Here is a 9,695-nt window from a genome sequence, read left to right as displayed (position 1 = left end):
ACCTTTACATCTTATAGTCTAATTTGTTTTCGAGATTGTAGAGTCAAGTTAGGATACTATATATAAGAGTCTTAATTCAATCATTAGTCTTTATTTTTTTCCTTTAGTGCGATGACATTAATTTGTTGCAAACATTAATAAAACTGGATAATAGGTATCTCGCATCGTAGATTTACATTAATTAGTCAAGTTTCGTGCTTTTAATCCTCCTAGCTAGAAATAAAATGAATTCATACAAGAGTATCAAATGTTAGTCACAGATAAATCAAAACCAAACATAACTTACAACAGAATCCATCCTTCGCCAGAGACAAGGAAATTTAGTAATGAGGCATATCCCATTCCCTCCTTCAAGCTATGAGCACGGACTTGGCCCTTAAGATCACCAGTCTGTACGTATAATAGTAAAAGAACAATGTTAAGACTAGTGTTTTTCCAAGACTTCATTTGGATAACTAGTATATATATATATATATATATTTACCTTATGGATTTGAGATTTCCAAGATTGTGCGAAAGGCTGAATTTTTTCAGCTTGTCATCAAAAGGAAGCAAATTCATTCAATCTTGAGAGTGATTTTTTCTCTTCTGCAATTGTTGTTCTTGATTTTCCATATTCATCTATGTATTTGATGTGTTGTTGGGTTAGTTTGTATGTTTCTTCAAACTCTTTCTTCACTTTTTCAACTTCTTGTCTTCCTCCACCACTTGGTCCATGGGTTCCTTCAAATTTTGTGAGTTTTAGCATAGAAAGATTCTCTAGGTATTTTTGGATATGATTTTTAGGGTTTACTGTTGGCTTAACCTACTGTCAAGCTAGTCCAATTCAGCCTGTAATTTGATAAGATTATGCTAAAAATTTTTAAGCCCATTTAAGGACTTTTTAGCCTGGTTCGTATAAGCCCATAGGTCTATGAGGCTTGAGTAGTGGATTGAACTGGTTTGTGGATCAAATAAAAAGTAATTAAAAATAAAAATAAAATAAATTACTAAAAATATCAAGATTACAGGAGAACCCTAACTCGAAGTCCACTTAAACCATCATTTAATAATATTACAAAGTTCAAAAATTTAAATATTAAAATTTAAATATTGTAAATAATAAAAATGCAAAATCCTAAAATTTTTAAAGAATTACTATTTAATATTTACTTGCTTTTACTCTTGATAGTCCACAACCATCACCTTATTTTTAAATTATAGTAATATTTTAAAAAGTCAGCTCACACGTCGCGGCCCAAAACCCACAAAATGATGGGTTGGGTTTGCTATTTTCTGGCCCATAATCTTAATGGATCAGTCCTTCGTCAAATTCCAAAGCTCGGATGGACTAGCCCAGCTCGGATTGACAACTCTAATATGAAGTCATCTTTGTTAGTAACCATTTTACTCGTTAATGTAGGAACTTCCAACTCAAATACAAATTTAGTTGGACTTTAATATGACTTTAGAATATAAAGCAGTTTTCATTTCCCATTTCATGGAAAACCATTTTTACTTCCCCCTCTAAAGGTATTTTAATGATAAGTTTTATAGGAACTGGACAACCCTACTTGGTCAAATACCTAGTGGCAAACTCATATGTTCCTCTCATTAGAATATTTCTAAACAAGTTCTGGGATAACAAGTCTAAACATTTTCTTCTTAATGAGATTGATATTGATGATACCGAAGATACTGGAAATCGAAAAAATATTTAGCTAGTTTGGGGCCAATTTTAGGTGAGCCGCAATAAAAATGCATTGAAACATACTTACATTATTTGAATTTTGTTTTTCTTTCACCTATTCATGGACTTACTTTCTACATTAATTACGGAAAAAGTTTATGTTATATATGTTGATCATATATAAGTATCTTATATGCTGACAAATATTAGAAATAGTTCTTACACTAATCCTAATAGAATGTTCATATTGGACTTCATGCTGTAGAACTTAACCCCAGTCCACTCTTTGAATTGATCTTCGAGGGATGTCAAAGGCAAAACAACAGAAGACAATCGAGGGGAGCAGTATCAAAAAGGAAACATCTTCTTTTATATGATATCTTTTTAGCATCCTTATATAGGTATACGCTACATCTTTGTCGTGTCTTAAATTTATTTTTGTTAGAGTTGTAACTCGAATTATGTTTAGCCGGTCCTGAAAGTCCCGCGGTATGGACCTTTATGTTTTTGGACTCAGGACTTATTTGTATGCATGTATTATATAAGTGCAATTAGTGGGTCTATTTTGATTATTCAGAAAATTGAGTCTTCTCCACATTCTACTCTTTCTCCAATATAGTGAAATCTCCTTTGCCTCTGCCCGTGGTTTTTTCCGTTAGGGTTTTCACGTAAATCTTATGTGTTACTCTTGATTTTTTCTTTTCACTTGTGGTTTGCTTATGCTTTCCGAATCATAATAAACTGGTATCAGAGCATGTTCGATTATTTTCTCAAGGATAGCAACCATGAAGTATGATATTCCGCTATTGGATCGCAACACCAAATTTTTATTATGGAAGGTTAAGATGTAGTCTATGCTTGCGCAGATGAATTTGGAAGATGCTTTATTAGGGTTTTAGAAGATGCCTTCACTGTGGACGGACGAAGACAAATGACGTAAGGATCGGAAGGCTCTATTTCAGATCCACTTTCATTTATCCAATAAGATTCTATAGGTGTTTTGAAGGAGACTACAACCGCTGCGCTGTGGTTGAAACTAGAATCTTTATGCATGACAAAGAGCATAACAAGTAAGTTGTAACTCAAACAACAACTTTATTCCCATCGTATTTCCAAAGGTTCTTCTTTGAAAGATCACCTATTTGTCTTTAAATAAATCTTCTCCGATTTAGGGACTCTGGAGGTTAAGTATGATGAGGACGATCTAGAGTTGTTTTTATTGTGTTCGCTACCTGCATCATACACGACCTTCAGGGATACGATTTTATATAGTCATGATACCTTGACGATTGATGAAGTCTATGATACATTATTCTCTAAGGTGAAGATGAAACATCTAGCGAATAGGTTGGAGACTCAAGGAGATAGTCTCATTGTTCGAGGAGAAGGACTCGTGAGAGGAATTCTGGGGGTGATAACAAGAATAGGTCAAAATCCAAAAACAGAAACAAAATCTGTAATTTTTGTAAGAAGAAAGGTCATATCAAATCCAAGTGTTGGAAGTTATAGAATAGAGAGAAAAGAGAATCTCCAAAACCAAAGGGAAACCAACCAAAGAAGTTCAGTGAAGCCAACTTTGTTGAAGATGGTGGTAGTGATTAAGAACTCTTGGTATTTTTTGATGGTAACTCTAAACCCTGTGAGGATTGGACTCTTAATTCAGGTTGCATGCTTCATATAGTGCTATGTTGATGGAAAATAACACACCTTGTAAAATAGCTGGTATTGGAATAATCTGGATCAAGATGTTTGATTGGGTTGTGAGGACACATGGATATGTGCGGTATGTCCCAGACCTGAAGGGAAGTCTTATTTTCTTGAGTACCCTTGATTCGAATGGTTATAGATACACTGATGAAGGTGGAGTCCTGAAGGTTACTAAAGGTGATCTTGTTGTAGTGAAGGAATAGAGAAAGTATGAAAATTTGTAAGTCCTGCAAGGCTCAGGTGATGCAGTTGTTTCCACCTCCTCTCTATCAAAAAGTGACGTTGCAAAACTTAGGCATATGCATCTGGGGCATATAAGTGAAAACAGGTTGGCTGAACTAAGCAGGAGTGGACTTATTAATGGGCAGAGTATTACCAAATTGGAGTTTTGTGAGCAATGCATATTCGGAAAGCAGAAGAGAGGCAGATTCACTAAAGACATCCACTTAACTAAGGGCAAAAATGATTACATTCATTCTGATCTCTGGGGTCCTGCTAGAGTACCTTCTAGAAGAGATGCTAATTACTTGTTGACTATTAGTGATAACTATTACAGAAAAGTTTGGGTGTTCTTTCTGAAGAAAAAAAATGTTGTGTTTCTACTTTCAAGGAGTGGAAGATTATGATTGAAAAGCAAACAGGAAAGTAGGTAAAACACCTTCAGACTGATAATGGTCTAGAATTCTGTTCTAATAAATTTATTGATCTGTGCAAGTCAGAAGGAATTGTAAGGCACTTGATAGTTCGTCATACTTTGCAATTGAATGGTGTGGCTGAACGAATGAATAGGACTATAATGGAGAAGGTCTGTTGTATGCTCTCTAATATTGGTTTTCCCAAGTCTTTTTGGGTTGAAGCTGCTTCCATAACTTGTCTTGTTATTAACCGCTCTTCCTTAGTCGTGATTGATAAAACGACTCCATAAAAGGTATGGTCTGGTACTCCTGCTAGTTATTCTGATTTGAGGATATTTGGATGTCCTGTGTATGTTTATGTTGATAATGGAAAGTTGGAACCTAGATCTGTCAAGTGCTTATTTATGGGTTATAAGAATGGTGTTAAGGGTTATAAGCTTCGGTGTCCAAAAAGCAGAAAGGTTATAATTAGCAAGGATGTTGTGTTTGATGAAAATGCCATGCTTTGGGATCCCTATGAATCTAGTGCTTCGCCTCTAGATGAGCTTAGTGACATGAATCAGCAAAAGTTATTTAACTACGTTGAATTGCAAATTGGAGCAGAGTCCAGTGCCTACTTCTTAGTCTATCCCGGAGATACAGAGTAGTACTATTTCTTCTTCACCACCAGTGATGCCATAATATTCTACTGCTAAAGAAAGGCCTAGAAGAGATATTAGACCTCCTCAGAAGTATGCTAAGCTGATTTGGTTGCTTATGTATTGAGTGTATCAGAAGGTGTTGATTCCGGTGAAGAACCTTCTTCTTACCCAGGGGCAGTTAGTTGTGATGATTTCGGTTGATGGATGATTTCTATGCAGGAGGACATGAAATCACTTCATAAGAATGGAACATGGGATTTGGTGAGATTGCCTAAAGTTAAGAAAGTTGTCCTTTGCAAGTGGGTATTCAAAAAGAAAGAAGGAACATCGGGAGTTGAAGATGCTAGGTACAAAGCAAGACTAGTTGCTAAAGGTTACAGTCAGGTTACAGTCAGTTCCAGGTGTTGAAATCACAGATGTGTTTTCTCCAGTTGTAAAGAATAGTTCAATTCGAGCCTTGCTTGGTATTGTAGCTATGCATCATCTTGAGCTTGAGCAGTTGGATGTCAAAAATGCATTCTTACATGGAGAACTTGAGGATGATATCTATGTGCAGCAACCAAAGGATTTTGTAGTCTCAGGAAAGGAGGACTATGTATACTTGCTAAAAAAGTCTCTATATGGCTTAAAACACTCTCCCAAGTAGTGGTATAAGTGGTTTGACTCCTTTATGACCTCTCATATGTTTCGGAGGAGTAGTTATGATAGTTGTGTCTAGTTCATGGAGGTAAGATATGGTTCATTCGTGTATCTTTTTGTCACGACCCGAACTAGGGCCTGGCCGTGATGGATATCCCAAACCATGAAGGCCTGGACGTCCTACTCTATCTGGTAGCCATGCACAATATTCAAATAATAAGAGAAGATGCAGAAATACACTTTGATATGGAAACATGGTCATACTCTGAATTCAATTTAATAATAAGGTATGAAATTCAAAATCAACTAAACAACATCTAGAACAATCTACGGAATCTCTACTACATGATCAAATGACAACTGTCTAAAAGCTGGGACAAGTCCCCCAGTAGAACAAAATAAAAGAAATAACTTAATCTAATATAACAGGCCTTCTGTAACAAAGAGGGCTCACCACTGCACTTATCACTTCTCTCTAGATACTCTACTGATTAGCCAGACCTCTAGATTGAGCCTCCGAAACTGAGAGGTGGGCGGGGGTTAACACAGATGTACTGGTATGCAGAGAAAACCCAAAATAATAATTTATATTCAAGAAATAGAGGTTGGGAAGGTCGCAAAATAATTCATCAAATATTGGGAGCTAAAAAAGAGACTAAGTCCCTTTGAAACTTAAAGAAATTTGTGAGTTTTACTCTATAAGCATGCTACTAGAAGCTAATACATGTACGATTTTCGTGGGGTTCTACATTATCACCCTTTTGGGATCATTCGTCCCCTAATGATGGCGCAAAACACAGATAAGCAAGATTTTAAGAACACTAAGGCGATAAATGATTAAGAGAAAGATTGTACCTTTATTTCAGCATTCACCGGATCAAATAATTCTGGGTATCTATCTCTCATGTGATCTTTAGATTCCCAAGTTGCTTCTTCAACTTTCTAATTTTTCCACAATACTTTAACCGAAGTTATCTCCTTGCTCCTCAATTTCCTAACTTGGCAATCCAAGATTGCTACAAGTTCTTCTTTATAAGACAAGGAGTTTATCACTTTGATATCTTCTAAAGGAAACACTAATGAATGGTCTCCAATAGATTTCTTCAACATGGATATGTGAAATATCGATTGAACATAACCCAAATTTGTAGGCAACTCTAACTCGTATGCCACCCCACCTATTTTTTTCAAAATCTGAAATGGCCCTATATAGCGAGGACTCAGCTTACCTTTCTTCCTGAATTGCATGACTCTCTTTATAGGGGAGAATTTTAGAAACACCCAATCACCGACCTCAAATTCCAAATCCCTCCTTGTAATATCGGCATAGGACTTTTATCGACTTTGAGTTGTCTTGAGCCGTTCTCTAATGATTTTCACATCCTCTATTGCCTGATAAACAAGATCAGGCCGAAAAAACCGTGTTTCACCCACTTCATACCACCCTATTGGTGACCTACATCTTCTCCCATACAATGCTTCAAAAGGAGCCATCTTAATACTGGCATGGTAGCTATTATTGTAAGCAAACTCTATCAATGGAAAGTGATCTGCCCAACTACCTTTGAAGTCAATTACACAAGACCTCAACATATCCTCAAGGGTCTGAATGGTGCCTCAGCTTGTCCATTTGTTTGAGGGTGAAATGCAGTACTTAGGTTCACTTGGGTACCTAAACCCCACTGAAAAGTCCTCCAAAACTGTGAAGAGAATTGCGTACCTCGGTCAGATATGATGGATACGGGTGCTCCATGCAAACGAACTATCTTCTCAATATATAACTTGGCATAATCATCTTCCAAATAGTTGGTCCTTATAGGAAGGAAAAGAGCTGACTTGGTTAGTCGATCAACAATTACCCAAATAGAATCATTCTAATTTCGAGACCTCGAAAGTCCCGTAATGAAGTCTATATTGATCATATCCCACTTCCATAATGGTAAAGCTATCTCTTGGGAAGTACCACCTGGCCTTAAATGTTCAACTTTAACTTGTTGGCAATTCAAACACTTGGAAACAAAGTCAACCACATCACATTTCATATTATTCCACCAATATATAGATTTTAGATCATGCCAAATCTTAGTAGAGACTGGGTGAAAAACATACCTCGAAGTGTGTGCTTCATCAATGATTCTTTTCTGCAAGCCATCTACATCTGGCACATATAATCTATCCTAATATCTTAGAATCCCATCACTACCAATTTCAAAAGACATCACCTTCTGTTGCCCCCGCATTTTTCTTAATTTGCATCAAAATGGGATCTTCGGCCTGCTTCTCTTTAACTTCTGCACAAAGGAAAGCTTTGGCCATCTCATGAACAACCACTCCTTTATCTTCAGAATCCAAGAGTCGTACCCCTAGATTTACAAGTCAGTGAATATCCCTCACTATCTCTCTCTTCCCTTCCTCAACATGAGAAAGACTACCCATAGATAACCTGCTGAGGGCGTCGTCTACCATATTCGCCTTGCACGGATAATAGTGCAGGCTCATGTCATAATCCTTTAAAAGTTCCAACCAACGCATCTGCCTGAGATTTAATTTTTTCTGCGATAAAACATACTGTAAACTCTTGTGGTCAGAAAATATATCAACATGTACCCTATAAAGATAATGTCGCAAGATTTTACGCGCAAACACCACAACCGCTAACTCCAAGTCATGGGTAGGGTAGTTTCGCTCATGTACCTTTAACTGCCTAGATGCATAAGCCATCACCTTACCATGCTGCATAAGTACACACACACGTCCCACTCGAGACATATCACAGTATATAACAAAACCCTTCGTACCTGTCACAACCCAAACTATGGCCTGGTCGTGACAGACATCCCAAACCATGGAGGCTCGAAACGCCCTTCCCTATATGGTAATCATGAACAACATTCATATAAATAAATAAGATGTGGAAACATAATCTTCTACAGAAACATGGTCAGTTCTGGATTCAACATAAGTATGAAAATTGAAAATTAACTACACCTAACAATATCTGACTCAGTCTGCGAAATCTCTACTACATGAAAATCTGTCAATTTTATGAAACTGGGACAAGGCCCCCAGTAGACCAAAATGAAAATAATTAACATAATCTAAAAAGACAGGACTTCTGGAATATAGAAGGCTGACCAATTAGACACCTGTAACTCTGTCCGTTAAACTCTACTACTTTTCTGGAACCCTAGACTGAGCCTCAGAACCTGGAGGAAGGAGGGGGGGTTAATACATACGTACTGGAACGTAAAGAAATCCAAAATAAAGCATTAATATAATTAAAATATTTTAGAGAAACTTTGAAAAAACATCATACATCAAGTTGTTTTCAAAACAGATGGGATCTTTCTGAAAACATGAAACCTTTCTGTCAATGCTAATTCTAATCTTTTTATTACTTTTGAGTTAGGTGGCACTCCCATACAAGTCTGATATTCTATGGGTTATATCGAATACACCATTGACTTATCGGGAAAGCCCCCAACCCAAGTGTGCCGTAAAGGTTGGAGTGTCTGAGTCTGATACGCCACAGGGCTCTTGGCCAGCATAATATATAAAAACGGATCGGCAAATCACGATTTTGGCCAATGAGTTATCTGAACTCATGCCCTTTTCGGGGAACCACCTAAGCTCTCTTTATGCCCAATTTTATCATGTTCTGAATCATGCATTTCTTTCTAGTTTTAATATCTAAAAATTTGATTTCAAACATGTGTTCTATTTTGTTTTGAATTATCATGGAATAATCTGAATTGGTGTCGTCACACCAAGACTTGCAAGTCCTATTTCTGAGCCATAATGCATCATGCATAATTCTTTCATTAAAACACAGTTCAAACCACCCAAACATGCAAACAGTATAAAAGATTTCATATTCCAAAAATACAAGTCAAAACTATGCTGAGATTATTCAAACATATGGTGGTCACTTGTTGTTTTAGCAAACCATGCGACTCTTTGTCATATGCGTATTCAACATTTATCAACATGCATAACCCTTTCCTTTTTATTTCGAAATCATATTCAAGTTAGAGCATAAATCAAGATATTTCATATCATGCTTTCTAGTTGCAATTTAGAACAATTTATATCATATGAAAGATGGGAAAAAAAAATCATAACAAGAGAGGAGTTCATTATAATTCATGCTCCCAATTGAAAATTCATCCTTAAACACATTCATACACACACACACACACACACACACACACACACACACACATATATATATATATATATATATAATTTTTAATCAATTTGGGGGAAGGTCTGAAGACCAAAACAATATCGTTAAAACTTCTAAAACATAATTATATTCATAAATCCAAAACCCTTTTCTTAAAACATGATTTCCATACCCATGAGATTTTAGGAAAACCCCGCGTACCTCGATTATGGAGAGTA

General features: G+C 36.4%; 1 long non-coding RNA gene across 1 annotated transcript; it reads right to left on the bottom strand.

The window, feature by feature from the left end:
• Positions 1-200: 200 nt before the first annotated feature.
• LOC124896983 lies at positions 201-769 on the bottom strand. The gene is made up of 2 exons (XR_007053361.1): positions 485-769; positions 201-390 (listed from the first exon to the last, which is right to left on the bottom strand). It is a non-coding gene; the product is annotated as an uncharacterized LOC124896983 (long non-coding RNA).
• Between the last annotated feature and the right edge of the window lie 8,926 nt (positions 770-9,695).

This window comes from Capsicum annuum, chromosome 3 (assembly GCF_002878395.1).
Source record: "Capsicum annuum cultivar UCD-10X-F1 chromosome 3, UCD10Xv1.1, whole genome shotgun sequence".
In the NCBI taxonomy this organism is placed as follows: Eukaryota; Viridiplantae; Streptophyta; class Magnoliopsida; order Solanales; family Solanaceae; genus Capsicum; species Capsicum annuum.
The sequence above is the reverse complement of the archived record's forward strand: the minus strand, read 5'-3'. Positions and strand labels throughout refer to the sequence as shown.